At 55.0% G+C, this 15,148-nt stretch overlaps 16 non-coding genes across 16 annotated transcripts; all 16 read left to right on the top strand.

The window, feature by feature from the left end:
• LOC126232059 (5S ribosomal RNA) lies at positions 1-119 on the top strand. The gene has a single exon (XR_007544615.1). It is a non-coding gene; the product is annotated as a 5S ribosomal RNA (ribosomal RNA).
• An 852-nt stretch (positions 120-971) lies between these two features.
• Positions 972-1,090, top strand: LOC126232058 (5S ribosomal RNA). Its single transcript, XR_007544614.1, has one exon. It is a non-coding gene; the product is annotated as a 5S ribosomal RNA (ribosomal RNA).
• Positions 1,091-1,943: 853 nt separating this feature from the next.
• On the top strand, positions 1,944-2,062 carry LOC126232057 (5S ribosomal RNA). Its single transcript, XR_007544613.1, has one exon. It is a non-coding gene; the product is annotated as a 5S ribosomal RNA (ribosomal RNA).
• Positions 2,063-2,914: 852 nt separating this feature from the next.
• On the top strand, positions 2,915-3,033 carry LOC126232056 (5S ribosomal RNA). The gene has a single exon (XR_007544612.1). It is a non-coding gene; the product is annotated as a 5S ribosomal RNA (ribosomal RNA).
• Positions 3,034-3,886: 853 nt separating this feature from the next.
• LOC126232055 (5S ribosomal RNA) lies at positions 3,887-4,005 on the top strand. The gene has a single exon (XR_007544611.1). It is a non-coding gene; the product is annotated as a 5S ribosomal RNA (ribosomal RNA).
• An 852-nt stretch (positions 4,006-4,857) lies between these two features.
• On the top strand, positions 4,858-4,976 carry LOC126232054 (5S ribosomal RNA). Its single transcript, XR_007544610.1, has one exon. It is a non-coding gene; the product is annotated as a 5S ribosomal RNA (ribosomal RNA).
• An 853-nt stretch (positions 4,977-5,829) lies between these two features.
• Positions 5,830-5,948, top strand: LOC126232053 (5S ribosomal RNA). The gene has a single exon (XR_007544609.1). It is a non-coding gene; the product is annotated as a 5S ribosomal RNA (ribosomal RNA).
• Positions 5,949-6,801: 853 nt separating this feature from the next.
• LOC126232051 (5S ribosomal RNA) lies at positions 6,802-6,920 on the top strand. Its single transcript, XR_007544608.1, has one exon. It is a non-coding gene; the product is annotated as a 5S ribosomal RNA (ribosomal RNA).
• Positions 6,921-7,772: 852 nt separating this feature from the next.
• On the top strand, positions 7,773-7,891 carry LOC126232050 (5S ribosomal RNA). Its single transcript, XR_007544607.1, has one exon. It is a non-coding gene; the product is annotated as a 5S ribosomal RNA (ribosomal RNA).
• Positions 7,892-8,744: 853 nt separating this feature from the next.
• On the top strand, positions 8,745-8,863 carry LOC126232049 (5S ribosomal RNA). The gene has a single exon (XR_007544606.1). It is a non-coding gene; the product is annotated as a 5S ribosomal RNA (ribosomal RNA).
• Positions 8,864-9,716: 853 nt separating this feature from the next.
• On the top strand, positions 9,717-9,835 carry LOC126232047 (5S ribosomal RNA). Its single transcript, XR_007544604.1, has one exon. It is a non-coding gene; the product is annotated as a 5S ribosomal RNA (ribosomal RNA).
• Positions 9,836-10,687: 852 nt separating this feature from the next.
• Positions 10,688-10,806, top strand: LOC126232046 (5S ribosomal RNA). Its single transcript, XR_007544603.1, has one exon. It is a non-coding gene; the product is annotated as a 5S ribosomal RNA (ribosomal RNA).
• Positions 10,807-11,659: 853 nt separating this feature from the next.
• On the top strand, positions 11,660-11,778 carry LOC126232045 (5S ribosomal RNA). The gene has a single exon (XR_007544602.1). It is a non-coding gene; the product is annotated as a 5S ribosomal RNA (ribosomal RNA).
• An 853-nt stretch (positions 11,779-12,631) lies between these two features.
• LOC126232044 (5S ribosomal RNA) lies at positions 12,632-12,750 on the top strand. Its single transcript, XR_007544601.1, has one exon. It is a non-coding gene; the product is annotated as a 5S ribosomal RNA (ribosomal RNA).
• An 852-nt stretch (positions 12,751-13,602) lies between these two features.
• On the top strand, positions 13,603-13,721 carry LOC126232043 (5S ribosomal RNA). Its single transcript, XR_007544600.1, has one exon. It is a non-coding gene; the product is annotated as a 5S ribosomal RNA (ribosomal RNA).
• An 853-nt stretch (positions 13,722-14,574) lies between these two features.
• LOC126232042 (5S ribosomal RNA) lies at positions 14,575-14,693 on the top strand. Its single transcript, XR_007544599.1, has one exon. It is a non-coding gene; the product is annotated as a 5S ribosomal RNA (ribosomal RNA).
• The last annotated feature ends 455 nt before the right edge of the window (positions 14,694-15,148 follow it).

The raw sequence follows: 15,148 nt of genomic DNA, 5'->3' as shown, positions 1-15,148 counted from the left end.
GCCAACGGCCATACCATGATGAATACACCGGTTCTCGTCCGATCACCGAAGTTAAGCATCATCGGGCCCGGTTAGTACTTGGATGGGTGACCGCCTGGGAAACCCGGGTGCTGTTGGCTGCCTTCCATTTTTTTTTGTTATTATGTCGCTACCCCTGCCAGCCCAATTTTCAAACTACCTTTCTGTTGTGACAAAGATGCTTCCTTAAGCCTTTTACACTACTGTAATGGTACGAAAATGCAGTAATTAACTCAGTTTGAGGGAGAATGTGCTAACCAAGTTTGCCAAGAAGACTTTGAAAACGACAAAACAGTACGAATCGGCAGGTGATTTCTGAAACACGTCACCGCCTATTTTTGTGTAGGAGTGTAGAGTTCCAATTTTTTGTAATCACGAATTTATTCCTTAGTCGTCTCGTCTCGTCTCGTCCCGCAGACGTTTGTCGTGCTTGCGCTGTCATATGGACCACGACCCGAGCGGCAGCGAGCGGCAGTCGAGCAAAGTCGGGACAAGTCGGGACGGGGACGGGGACAGGGATGGGAATGGTGCGAATGCACTGCAAACTACGCACACACCTGGTGTGAGGCGAGGCGAGGCGACGCGAGGCGAGGCGAGGCGAGGAAGCCCACATGCTACCAGTGGCGCCCTCCAGCACGACACTGCCACACCACGCACAGGCCCTCCGCTGGACACCAGGGACAAGATGCGTCCTCCGCTAGTGTCGAAGGCTGCACGCGCGCAGCGAATGACAGGAGGTGCAACGAGCAGCAGTGCGTGTCACACACGCGGCGGTGCGCCCGCTAATTCGGCCGTCGCTCTGCTGGGACGCCGGGCGCGCCCCCCGCGCCGTCCTCGAGGAACTGGCTGTTGCGGAAGGAAGTGCTTTCGTCAAATGCGGTCGAAAACTAACATTTTGTGTGTTGGGAGAAAAGCCGAACGCGGATTCTGCCGTGCTCCTACATTAGATGAGCGCCAACGGCCATACCATGATGAATACACCGGTTCTCGTCCGATCACCGAAGTTAAGCATCATCGGGCCCGGTTAGTACTTGGATGGGTGACCGCCTGGGAAACCCGGGTGCTGTTGGCTGCCTTCCATTTTTTTTTTGTTATTATGTCGCTACCCCTGCCAGCCCAATTTTCAAACTACCTTTCTGTTGTGACAAAGATGCTTCCTTAAGCCTTTTACACTACTGTAATGGTACGAAAATGCAGTAATTAACTCAGTTTGAGGGAGAATGTGCTAACCAAGTTTGCCAAGAAGACTTTGAAAACGACAAAACAGTACGAATCGGCAGGTGATTTCTGAAACACGTCACCGCCTATTTTTGTGTAGGAGTGTAGAGTTCCAATTTTTTGTAATCACGAATTTATTCCTTAGTCGTCTCGTCTCGTCTCGTCCCGCAGACGTTTGTCGTGCTTGCGCTGTCATATGGACCACGACCCGAGCGGCAGCGAGCGGCAGTCGAGCAAAGTCGGGACAAGTCGGGACGGGGACGGGGACAGGGATGGGAATGGTGCGAATGCACTGCAAACTACGCACACACCTGGTGTGAGGCGAGGCGAGGCGACGCGAGGCGAGGCGAGGCGAGGAAGCCCACATGCTACCAGTGGCGCCCTCCAGCACGACACTGCCACACCACGCACAGGCCCTCCGCTGGACACCAGGGACAAGATGCGTCCTCCGCTAGTGTCGAAGGCTGCACGCGCGCAGCGAATGACAGGAGGTGCAACGAGCAGCAGTGCGTGTCACACACGCGGCGGTGCGCCCGCTAATTCGGCCGTCGCTCTGCTGGGACGCCGGGCGCGCCCCCCGCGCCGTCCTCGAGGAACTGGCTGTTGCGGAAGGAAGTGCTTTCGTCAAATGCGGTCGAAAACTAACATTTTGTGTGTTGGGAGAAAAGCCGAACGCGGATTCTGCCGTGCTCCTACATTAGATGAGCGCCAACGGCCATACCATGATGAATACACCGGTTCTCGTCCGATCACCGAAGTTAAGCATCATCGGGCCCGGTTAGTACTTGGATGGGTGACCGCCTGGGAAACCCGGGTGCTGTTGGCTGCCTTCCATTTTTTTTTGTTATTATGTCGCTACCCCTGCCAGCCCAATTTTCAAACTACCTTTCTGTTGTGACAAAGATGCTTCCTTAAGCCTTTTACACTACTGTAATGGTACGAAAATGCAGTAATTAACTCAGTTTGAGGGAGAATGTGCTAACCAAGTTTGCCAAGAAGACTTTGAAAACGACAAAACAGTACGAATCGGCAGGTGATTTCTGAAACACGTCACCGCCTATTTTTGTGTAGGAGTGTAGAGTTCCAATTTTTTGTAATCACGAATTTATTCCTTAGTCGTCTCGTCTCGTCTCGTCCCGCAGACGTTTGTCGTGCTTGCGCTGTCATATGGACCACGACCCGAGCGGCAGCGAGCGGCAGTCGAGCAAAGTCGGGACAAGTCGGGACGGGGACGGGGACAGGGATGGGAATGGTGCGAATGCACTGCAAACTACGCACACACCTGGTGTGAGGCGAGGCGAGGCGACGCGAGGCGAGGCGAGGCGAGGAAGCCCACATGCTACCAGTGGCGCCCTCCAGCACGACACTGCCACACCACGCACAGGCCCTCCGCTGGACACCAGGGACAAGATGCGTCCTCCGCTAGTGTCGAAGGCTGCACGCGCGCAGCGAATGACAGGAGGTGCAACGAGCAGCAGTGCGTGTCACACACGCGGCGGTGCGCCCGCTAATTCGGCCGTCGCTCTGCTGGGACGCCGGGCGCGCCCCCCGCGCCGTCCTCGAGGAACTGGCTGTTGCGGAAGGAAGTGCTTTCGTCAAATGCGGTCGAAAACTAACATTTTGTGTGTTGGGAGAAAAGCCGAACGCGGATTCTGCCGTGCTCCTACATTAGATGAGCGCCAACGGCCATACCATGATGAATACACCGGTTCTCGTCCGATCACCGAAGTTAAGCATCATCGGGCCCGGTTAGTACTTGGATGGGTGACCGCCTGGGAAACCCGGGTGCTGTTGGCTGCCTTCCATTTTTTTTTTGTTATTATGTCGCTACCCCTGCCAGCCCAATTTTCAAACTACCTTTCTGTTGTGACAAAGATGCTTCCTTAAGCCTTTTACACTACTGTAATGGTACGAAAATGCAGTAATTAACTCAGTTTGAGGGAGAATGTGCTAACCAAGTTTGCCAAGAAGACTTTGAAAACGACAAAACAGTACGAATCGGCAGGTGATTTCTGAAACACGTCACCGCCTATTTTTGTGTAGGAGTGTAGAGTTCCAATTTTTTGTAATCACGAATTTATTCCTTAGTCGTCTCGTCTCGTCTCGTCCCGCAGACGTTTGTCGTGCTTGCGCTGTCATATGGACCACGACCCGAGCGGCAGCGAGCGGCAGTCGAGCAAAGTCGGGACAAGTCGGGACGGGGACGGGGACAGGGATGGGAATGGTGCGAATGCACTGCAAACTACGCACACACCTGGTGTGAGGCGAGGCGAGGCGACGCGAGGCGAGGCGAGGCGAGGAAGCCCACATGCTACCAGTGGCGCCCTCCAGCACGACACTGCCACACCACGCACAGGCCCTCCGCTGGACACCAGGGACAAGATGCGTCCTCCGCTAGTGTCGAAGGCTGCACGCGCGCAGCGAATGACAGGAGGTGCAACGAGCAGCAGTGCGTGTCACACACGCGGCGGTGCGCCCGCTAATTCGGCCGTCGCTCTGCTGGGACGCCGGGCGCGCCCCCCGCGCCGTCCTCGAGGAACTGGCTGTTGCGGAAGGAAGTGCTTTCGTCAAATGCGGTCGAAAACTAACATTTTGTGTGTTGGGAGAAAAGCCGAACGCGGATTCTGCCGTGCTCCTACATTAGATGAGCGCCAACGGCCATACCATGATGAATACACCGGTTCTCGTCCGATCACCGAAGTTAAGCATCATCGGGCCCGGTTAGTACTTGGATGGGTGACCGCCTGGGAAACCCGGGTGCTGTTGGCTGCCTTCCATTTTTTTTTGTTATTATGTCGCTACCCCTGCCAGCCCAATTTTCAAACTACCTTTCTGTTGTGACAAAGATGCTTCCTTAAGCCTTTTACACTACTGTAATGGTACGAAAATGCAGTAATTAACTCAGTTTGAGGGAGAATGTGCTAACCAAGTTTGCCAAGAAGACTTTGAAAACGACAAAACAGTACGAATCGGCAGGTGATTTCTGAAACACGTCACCGCCTATTTTTGTGTAGGAGTGTAGAGTTCCAATTTTTTGTAATCACGAATTTATTCCTTAGTCGTCTCGTCTCGTCTCGTCCCGCAGACGTTTGTCGTGCTTGCGCTGTCATATGGACCACGACCCGAGCGGCAGCGAGCGGCAGTCGAGCAAAGTCGGGACAAGTCGGGACGGGGACGGGGACAGGGATGGGAATGGTGCGAATGCACTGCAAACTACGCACACACCTGGTGTGAGGCGAGGCGAGGCGACGCGAGGCGAGGCGAGGCGAGGAAGCCCACATGCTACCAGTGGCGCCCTCCAGCACGACACTGCCACACCACGCACAGGCCCTCCGCTGGACACCAGGGACAAGATGCGTCCTCCGCTAGTGTCGAAGGCTGCACGCGCGCAGCGAATGACAGGAGGTGCAACGAGCAGCAGTGCGTGTCACACACGCGGCGGTGCGCCCGCTAATTCGGCCGTCGCTCTGCTGGGACGCCGGGCGCGCCCCCCGCGCCGTCCTCGAGGAACTGGCTGTTGCGGAAGGAAGTGCTTTCGTCAAATGCGGTCGAAAACTAACATTTTGTGTGTTGGGAGAAAAGCCGAACGCGGATTCTGCCGTGCTCCTACATTAGATGAGCGCCAACGGCCATACCATGATGAATACACCGGTTCTCGTCCGATCACCGAAGTTAAGCATCATCGGGCCCGGTTAGTACTTGGATGGGTGACCGCCTGGGAAACCCGGGTGCTGTTGGCTGCCTTCCATTTTTTTTTTGTTATTATGTCGCTACCCCTGCCAGCCCAATTTTCAAACTACCTTTCTGTTGTGACAAAGATGCTTCCTTAAGCCTTTTACACTACTGTAATGGTACGAAAATGCAGTAATTAACTCAGTTTGAGGGAGAATGTGCTAACCAAGTTTGCCAAGAAGACTTTGAAAACGACAAAACAGTACGAATCGGCAGGTGATTTCTGAAACACGTCACCGCCTATTTTTGTGTAGGAGTGTAGAGTTCCAATTTTTTGTAATCACGAATTTATTCCTTAGTCGTCTCGTCTCGTCTCGTCCCGCAGACGTTTGTCGTGCTTGCGCTGTCATATGGACCACGACCCGAGCGGCAGCGAGCGGCAGTCGAGCAAAGTCGGGACAAGTCGGGACGGGGACGGGGACAGGGATGGGAATGGTGCGAATGCACTGCAAACTACGCACACACCTGGTGTGAGGCGAGGCGAGGCGACGCGAGGCGAGGCGAGGCGAGGAAGCCCACATGCTACCAGTGGCGCCCTCCAGCACGACACTGCCACACCACGCACAGGCCCTCCGCTGGACACCAGGGACAAGATGCGTCCTCCGCTAGTGTCGAAGGCTGCACGCGCGCAGCGAATGACAGGAGGTGCAACGAGCAGCAGTGCGTCTCACACACGCGGCGGTGCGCCCGCTAATTCGGCCGTCGCTCTGCTGGGACGCCGGGCGCGCCCCCCGCGCCGTCCTCGAGGAACTGGCTGTTGCGGAAGGAAGTGCTTTCGTCAAATGCGGTCGAAAACTAACATTTTGTGTGTTGGGAGAAAAGCCGAACGCGGATTCTGCCGTGCTCCTACATTAGATGAGCGCCAACGGCCATACCATGATGAATACACCGGTTCTCGTCCGATCACCGAAGTTAAGCATCATCGGGCCCGGTTAGTACTTGGATGGGTGACCGCCTGGGAAACCCGGGTGCTGTTGGCTGCCTTCCATTTTTTTTTTGTTATTATGTCGCTACCCCTGCCAGCCCAATTTTCAAACTACCTTTCTGTTGTGACAAAGATGCTTCCTTAAGCCTTTTACACTACTGTAATGGTACGAAAATGCAGTAATTAACTCAGTTTGAGGGAGAATGTGCTAACCAAGTTTGCCAAGAAGACTTTGAAAACGACAAAACAGTACGAATCGGCAGGTGATTTCTGAAACACGTCACCGCCTATTTTTGTGTAGGAGTGTAGAGTTCCAATTTTTTGTAATCACGAATTTATTCCTTAGTCGTCTCGTCTCGTCTCGTCCCGCAGACGTTTGTCGTGCTTGCGCTGTCATATGGACCACGACCCGAGCGGCAGCGAGCGGCAGTCGAGCAAAGTCGGGACAAGTCGGGACGGGGACGGGGACAGGGATGGGAATGGTGCGAATGCACTGCAAACTACGCACACACCTGGTGTGAGGCGAGGCGAGGCGACGCGAGGCGAGGCGAGGCGAGGAAGCCCACATGCTACCAGTGGCGCCCTCCAGCACGACACTGCCACACCACGCACAGGCCCTCCGCTGGACACCAGGGACAAGATGCGTCCTCCGCTAGTGTCGAAGGCTGCACGCGCGCAGCGAATGACAGGAGGTGCAACGAGCAGCAGTGCGTCTCACACACGCGGCGGTGCGCCCGCTAATTCGGCCGTCGCTCTGCTGGGACGCCGGGCGCGCCCCCCGCGCCGTCCTCGAGGAACTGGCTGTTGCGGAAGGAAGTGCTTTCGTCAAATGCGGTCGAAAACTAACATTTTGTGTGTTGGGAGAAAAGCCGAACGCGGATTCTGCCGTGCTCCTACATTAGATGAGCGCCAACGGCCATACCATGATGAATACACCGGTTCTCGTCCGATCACCGAAGTTAAGCATCATCGGGCCCGGTTAGTACTTGGATGGGTGACCGCCTGGGAAACCCGGGTGCTGTTGGCTGCCTTCCATTTTTTTTTGTTATTATGTCGCTACCCCTGCCAGCCCAATTTTCAAACTACCTTTCTGTTGTGACAAAGATGCTTCCTTAAGCCTTTTACACTACTGTAATGGTACGAAAATGCAGTAATTAACTCAGTTTGAGGGAGAATGTGCTAACCAAGTTTGCCAAGAAGACTTTGAAAACGACAAAACAGTACGAATCGGCAGGTGATTTCTGAAACACGTCACCGCCTATTTTTGTGTAGGAGTGTAGAGTTCCAATTTTTTGTAATCACGAATTTATTCCTTAGTCGTCTCGTCTCGTCTCGTCCCGCAGACGTTTGTCGTGCTTGCGCTGTCATATGGACCACGACCCGAGCGGCAGCGAGCGGCAGTCGAGCAAAGTCGGGACAAGTCGGGACGGGGACGGGGACAGGGATGGGAATGGTGCGAATGCACTGCAAACTACGCACACACCTGGTGTGAGGCGAGGCGAGGCGACGCGAGGCGAGGCGAGGCGAGGAAGCCCACATGCTACCAGTGGCGCCCTCCAGCACGACACTGCCACACCACGCACAGGCCCTCCGCTGGACACCAGGGACAAGATGCGTCCTCCGCTAGTGTCGAAGGCTGCACGCGCGCAGCGAATGACAGGAGGTGCAACGAGCAGCAGTGCGTGTCACACACGCGGCGGTGCGCCCGCTAATTCGGCCGTCGCTCTGCTGGGACGCCGGGCGCGCCCCCCGCGCCGTCCTCGAGGAACTGGCTGTTGCGGAAGGAAGTGCTTTCGTCAAATGCGGTCGAAAACTAACATTTTGTGTGTTGGGAGAAAAGCCGAACGCGGATTCTGCCGTGCTCCTACATTAGATGAGCGCCAACGGCCATACCATGATGAATACACCGGTTCTCGTCCGATCACCGAAGTTAAGCATCATCGGGCCCGGTTAGTACTTGGATGGGTGACCGCCTGGGAAACCCGGGTGCTGTTGGCTGCCTTCCATTTTTTTTTTGTTATTATGTCGCTACCCCTGCCAGCCCAATTTTCAAACTACCTTTCTGTTGTGACAAAGATGCTTCCTTAAGCCTTTTACACTACTGTAATGGTACGAAAATGCAGTAATTAACTCAGTTTGAGGGAGAATGTGCTAACCAAGTTTGCCAAGAAGACTTTGAAAACGACAAAACAGTACGAATCGGCAGGTGATTTCTGAAACACGTCACCGCCTATTTTTGTGTAGGAGTGTAGAGTTCCAATTTTTTGTAATCACGAATTTATTCCTTAGTCGTCTCGTCTCGTCTCGTCCCGCAGACGTTTGTCGTGCTTGCGCTGTCATATGGACCACGACCCGAGCGGCAGCGAGCGGCAGTCGAGCAAAGTCGGGACAAGTCGGGACGGGGACGGGGACAGGGATGGGAATGGTGCGAATGCACTGCAAACTACGCACACACCTGGTGTGAGGCGAGGCGAGGCGACGCGAGGCGAGGCGAGGCGAGGAAGCCCACATGCTACCAGTGGCGCCCTCCAGCACGACACTGCCACACCACGCACAGGCCCTCCGCTGGACACCAGGGACAAGATGCGTCCTCCGCTAGTGTCGAAGGCTGCACGCGCGCAGCGAATGACAGGAGGTGCAACGAGCAGCAGTGCGTCTCACACACGCGGCGGTGCGCCCGCTAATTCGGCCGTCGCTCTGCTGGGACGCCGGGCGCGCCCCCCGCGCCGTCCTCGAGGAACTGGCTGTTGCGGAAGGAAGTGCTTTCGTCAAATGCGGTCGAAAACTAACATTTTGTGTGTTGGGAGAAAAGCCGAACGCGGATTCTGCCGTGCTCCTACATTAGATGAGCGCCAACGGCCATACCATGATGAATACACCGGTTCTCGTCCGATCACCGAAGTTAAGCATCATCGGGCCCGGTTAGTACTTGGATGGGTGACCGCCTGGGAAACCCGGGTGCTGTTGGCTGCCTTCCATTTTTTTTTTGTTATTATGTCGCTACCCCTGCCAGCCCAATTTTCAAACTACCTTTCTGTTGTGACAAAGATGCTTCCTTAAGCCTTTTACACTACTGTAATGGTACGAAAATGCAGTAATTAACTCAGTTTGAGGGAGAATGTGCTAACCAAGTTTGCCAAGAAGACTTTGAAAACGACAAAACAGTACGAATCGGCAGGTGATTTCTGAAACACGTCACCGCCTATTTTTGTGTAGGAGTGTAGAGTTCCAATTTTTTGTAATCACGAATTTATTCCTTAGTCGTCTCGTCTCGTCTCGTCCCGCAGACGTTTGTCGTGCTTGCGCTGTCATATGGACCACGACCCGAGCGGCAGCGAGCGGCAGTCGAGCAAAGTCGGGACAAGTCGGGACGGGGACGGGGACAGGGATGGGAATGGTGCGAATGCACTGCAAACTACGCACACACCTGGTGTGAGGCGAGGCGAGGCGACGCGAGGCGAGGCGAGGCGAGGAAGCCCACATGCTACCAGTGGCGCCCTCCAGCACGACACTGCCACACCACGCACAGGCCCTCCGCTGGACACCAGGGACAAGATGCGTCCTCCGCTAGTGTCGAAGGCTGCACGCGCGCAGCGAATGACAGGAGGTGCAACGAGCAGCAGTGCGTCTCACACACGCGGCGGTGCGCCCGCTAATTCGGCCGTCGCTCTGCTGGGACACCGGGCGCGCCCCCCGCGCCGTCCTCGAGGAACTGGCTGTTGCGGAAGGAAGTGCTTTCGTCAAATGCGGTCGAAAACTAACATTTTGTGTGTTGGGAGAAAAGCCGAACGCGGATTCTGCCGTGCTCCTACATTAGATGAGCGCCAACGGCCATACCATGATGAATACACCGGTTCTCGTCCGATCACCGAAGTTAAGCATCATCGGGCCCGGTTAGTACTTGGATGGGTGACCGCCTGGGAAACCCGGGTGCTGTTGGCTGCCTTCCATTTTTTTTTGTTATTATGTCGCTACCCCTGCCAGCCCAATTTTCAAACTACCTTTCTGTTGTGACAAAGATGCTTCCTTAAGCCTTTTACACTACTGTAATGGTACGAAAATGCAGTAATTAACTCAGTTTGAGGGAGAATGTGCTAACCAAGTTTGCCAAGAAGACTTTGAAAACGACAAAACAGTACGAATCGGCAGGTGATTTCTGAAACACGTCACCGCCTATTTTTGTGTAGGAGTGTAGAGTTCCAATTTTTTGTAATCACGAATTTATTCCTTAGTCGTCTCGTCTCGTCTCGTCCCGCAGACGTTTGTCGTGCTTGCGCTGTCATATGGACCACGACCCGAGCGGCAGCGAGCGGCAGTCGAGCAAAGTCGGGACAAGTCGGGACGGGGACGGGGACAGGGATGGGAATGGTGCGAATGCACTGCAAACTACGCACACACCTGGTGTGAGGCGAGGCGAGGCGACGCGAGGCGAGGCGAGGCGAGGAAGCCCACATGCTACCAGTGGCGCCCTCCAGCACGACACTGCCACACCACGCACAGGCCCTCCGCTGGACACCAGGGACAAGATGCGTCCTCCGCTAGTGTCGAAGGCTGCACGCGCGCAGCGAATGACAGGAGGTGCAACGAGCAGCAGTGCGTGTCACACACGCGGCGGTGCGCCCGCTAATTCGGCCGTCGCTCTGCTGGGACGCCGGGCGCGCCCCCCGCGCCGTCCTCGAGGAACTGGCTGTTGCGGAAGGAAGTGCTTTCGTCAAATGCGGTCGAAAACTAACATTTTGTGTGTTGGGAGAAAAGCCGAACGCGGATTCTGCCGTGCTCCTACATTAGATGAGCGCCAACGGCCATACCATGATGAATACACCGGTTCTCGTCCGATCACCGAAGTTAAGCATCATCGGGCCCGGTTAGTACTTGGATGGGTGACCGCCTGGGAAACCCGGGTGCTGTTGGCTGCCTTCCATTTTTTTTTTGTTATTATGTCGCTACCCCTGCCAGCCCAATTTTCAAACTACCTTTCTGTTGTGACAAAGATGCTTCCTTAAGCCTTTTACACTACTGTAATGGTACGAAAATGCAGTAATTAACTCAGTTTGAGGGAGAATGTGCTAACCAAGTTTGCCAAGAAGACTTTGAAAACGACAAAACAGTACGAATCGGCAGGTGATTTCTGAAACACGTCACCGCCTATTTTTGTGTAGGAGTGTAGAGTTCCAATTTTTTGTAATCACGAATTTATTCCTTAGTCGTCTCGTCTCGTCTCGTCCCGCAGACGTTTGTCGTGCTTGCGCTGTCATATGGACCACGACCCGAGCGGCAGCGAGCGGCAGTCGAGCAAAGTCGGGACAAGTCGGGACGGGGACGGGGACAGGGATGGGAATGGTGCGAATGCACTGCAAACTACGCACACACCTGGTGTGAGGCGAGGCGAGGCGACGCGAGGCGAGGCGAGGCGAGGAAGCCCACATGCTACCAGTGGCGCCCTCCAGCACGACACTGCCACACCACGCACAGGCCCTCCGCTGGACACCAGGGACAAGATGCGTCCTCCGCTAGTGTCGAAGGCTGCACGCGCGCAGCGAATGACAGGAGGTGCAACGAGCAGCAGTGCGTCTCACACACGCGGCGGTGCGCCCGCTAATTCGGCCGTCGCTCTGCTGGGACGCCGGGCGCGCCCCCCGCGCCGTCCTCGAGGAACTGGCTGTTGCGGAAGGAAGTGCTTTCGTCAAATGCGGTCGAAAACTAACATTTTGTGTGTTGGGAGAAAAGCCGAACGCGGATTCTGCCGTGCTCCTACATTAGATGAGCGCCAACGGCCATACCATGATGAATACACCGGTTCTCGTCCGATCACCGAAGTTAAGCATCATCGGGCCCGGTTAGTACTTGGATGGGTGACCGCCTGGGAAACCCGGGTGCTGTTGGCTGCCTTCCATTTTTTTTTTGTTATTATGTCGCTACCCCTGCCAGCCCAATTTTCAAACTACCTTTCTGTTGTGACAAAGATGCTTCCTTAAGCCTTTTACACTACTGTAATGGTACGAAAATGCAGTAATTAACTCAGTTTGAGGGAGAATGTGCTAACCAAGTTTGCCAAGAAGACTTTGAAAACGACAAAACAGTACGAATCGGCAGGTGATTTCTGAAACACGTCACCGCCTATTTTTGTGTAGGAGTGTAGAGTTCCAATTTTTTGTAATCACGAATTTATTCCTTAGTCGTCTCGTCTCGTCTCGTCCCGCAGACGTTTGTCGTGCTTGCGCTGTCATATGGACCACGACCCGAGCGGCAGCGAGCGGCAGTCGAGCAAAGTCGGGACAAGTCGGGACGGGGACGGGGACAGGGATGGGAATGGTGCGAATGCACTGCAAACTACGCACACACCTGGTGTGAGGCGAGGCGAGGCGACGCGAGGCGAGGCGAGGCGAGGAAGCCCACATGCTACCAGTGGCGCCCTCCAGCACGACACTGCCACACCACGCACAGGCCCTCCGCTGGACACCAGGGACAAGATGCGTCCTCCGCTAGTGTCGAAGGCTGCACGCGCGCAGCGAATGACAGGAGGTGCAACGAGCAGCAGTGCGTGTCACACACGCGGCGGTGCGCCCGCTAATTCGGCCGTCGCTCTGCTGGGACGCCGGGCGCGCCCCCCGCGCCGTCCTCGAGGAACTGGCTGTTGCGGAAGGAAGTGCTTTCGTCAAATGCGGTCGAAAACTAACATTTTGTGTGTTGGGAGAAAAGCCGAACGCGGATTCTGCCGTGCTCCTACATTAGATGAGCGCCAACGGCCATACCATGATGAATACACCGGTTCTCGTCCGATCACCGAAGTTAAGCATCATCGGGCCCGGTTAGTACTTGGATGGGTGACCGCCTGGGAAACCCGGGTGCTGTTGGCTGCCTTCCATTTTTTTTTGTTATTATGTCGCTACCCCTGCCAGCCCAATTTTCAAACTACCTTTCTGTTGTGACAAAGATGCTTCCTTAAGCCTTTTACACTACTGTAATGGTACGAAAATGCAGTAATTAACTCAGTTTGAGGGAGAATGTGCTAACCAAGTTTGCCAAGAAGACTTTGAAAACGACAAAACAGTACGAATCGGCAGGTGATTTCTGAAACACGTCACCGCCTATTTTTGTGTAGGAGTGTAGAGTTCCAATTTTTTGTAATCACGAATTTATTCCTTAGTCGTCTCGTCTCGTCTCGTCCCGCAGACGTTTGTCGTGCTTGCGCTGTCATATGGACCACGACCCGAGCGGCAGCGAGCGGCAGTCGAGCAAAGTCGGGACAAGTCGGGACGGGGACGGGGACAGGGATGGGAATGGTGCGAATGCACTGCAAACTACGCACACACCTGGTGTGAGGCGAGGCGAGGCGACGCGAGGCGAGGCGAGGCGAGGAAGCCCACATGCTACCAGTGGCGCCCTCCAGCACGACACTGCCACACCACGCACAGGCCCTCCGCTGGACACCAGGGACAAGATGCGTCCTCCGCTAGTGTCGAAGGCTGCACGCGCGCAGCGAATGACAGGAGGTGCAACGAGCAGCAGTGCGTGTCACACACGCGGCGGTGCGCCCGCTAATTCGGCCGTCGCTCTGCTGGGACGCCGGGCGCGCCCCCCGCGCCGTCCTCGAGGAACTGGCTGTTGCGGAAGGAAGTGCTTTCGTCAAATGCGGTCGAAAACTAACATTTTGTGTGTTGGGAGAAAAGCCGAACGCGGATTCTGCCGTGCTCCTACATTAGATGAGCGCCAACGGCCATACCATGATGAATACACCGGTTCTCGTCCGATCACCGAAGTTAAGCATCATCGGGCCCGGTTAGTACTTGGATGGGTGACCGCCTGGGAAACCCGGGTGCTGTTGGCTGCCTTCCATTTTTTTTTTGTTATTATGTCGCTACCCCTGCCAGCCCAATTTTCAAACTACCTTTCTGTTGTGACAAAGATGCTTCCTTAAGCCTTTTACACTACTGTAATGGTACGAAAATGCAGTAATTAACTCAGTTTGAGGGAGAATGTGCTAACCAAGTTTGCCAAGAAGACTTTGAAAACGACAAAACAGTACGAATCGGCAGGTGATTTCTGAAACACGTCACCGCCTATTTTTGTGTAGGAGTGTAGAGTTCCAATTTTTTGTAATCACGAATTTATTCCTTAGTCGTCTCGTCTCGTCTCGTCCCGCAGACGTTTGTCGTGCTTGCGCTGTCATATGGACCACGACCCGAGCGGCAGCGAGCGGCAGTCGAGCAAAGTCGGGACAAGTCGGGACGGGGACGGGGACAGGGATGGGAATGGTGCGAATGCACTGCAAACTACGCACACACCTGGTGTGAGGCGAGGCGAGGCGACGCGAGGCGAGGCGAGGCGAGGAAGCCCACATGCTACCAGTGGCGCCCTCCAGCACGACACTGCCACACCACGCACAGGCCCTCCGCTGGACACCAGGGACAAGATGCGTCCTCCGCTAGTGTCGAAGGCTGCACGCGCGCAGCGAATGACAGGAGGTGCAACGAGCAGCAGTGCGTGTCACACACGCGGCGGTGCGCCCGCTAATTCGGCCGTCGCTCTGCTGGGACGCCGGGCGCGCCCCCCGCGCCGTCCTCGAGGAACTGGCTGTTGCGGAAGGAAGTGCTTTCGTCAAATGCGGTCGAAAACTAACATTTTGTGTGTTGGGAGAAAAGCCGAACGCGGATTCTGCCGTGCTCCTACATTAGATGAGCGCCAACGGCCATACCATGATGAATACACCGGTTCTCGTCCGATCACCGAAGTTAAGCATCATCGGGCCCGGTTAGTACTTGGATGGGTGACCGCCTGGGAAACCCGGGTGCTGTTGGCTGCCTTCCATTTTTTTTTGTTATTATGTCGCTACCCCTGCCAGCCCAATTTTCAAACTACCTTTCTGTTGTGACAAAGATGCTTCCTTAAGCCTTTTACACTACTGTAATGGTACGAAAATGCAGTAATTAACTCAGTTTGAGGGAGAATGTGCTAACCAAGTTTGCCAAGAAGACTTTGAAAACGACAAAACAGTACGAATCGGCAGGTGATTTCTGAAACACGTCACCGCCTATTTTTGTGTAGGAGTGTAGAGTTCCAATTTTTTGTAATCACGAATTTATTCCTTAGTCGTCTCGTCTCGTCTCGTCCCGCAGACGTTTGTCGTGCTTGCGCTGTCATATGGACCACGACCCGAGCGGCAGCGAGCGGCAGTCGAGCAAAGTCGGGACAAGTCGGGACGGGGACGGGGACAGGGATGGGAATGGTGCGAATGCACTGCAAACTACGCACACA

Source organism: Schistocerca nitens, unplaced genomic scaffold, assembly GCF_023898315.1.
Source record: "Schistocerca nitens isolate TAMUIC-IGC-003100 unplaced genomic scaffold, iqSchNite1.1 HiC_scaffold_422, whole genome shotgun sequence".
NCBI lineage: Eukaryota > Metazoa > Arthropoda > Insecta > Orthoptera > Acrididae > Schistocerca > Schistocerca nitens.
The sequence above is the reverse complement of the archived record's forward strand: the minus strand, read 5'-3'. Positions and strand labels throughout refer to the sequence as shown.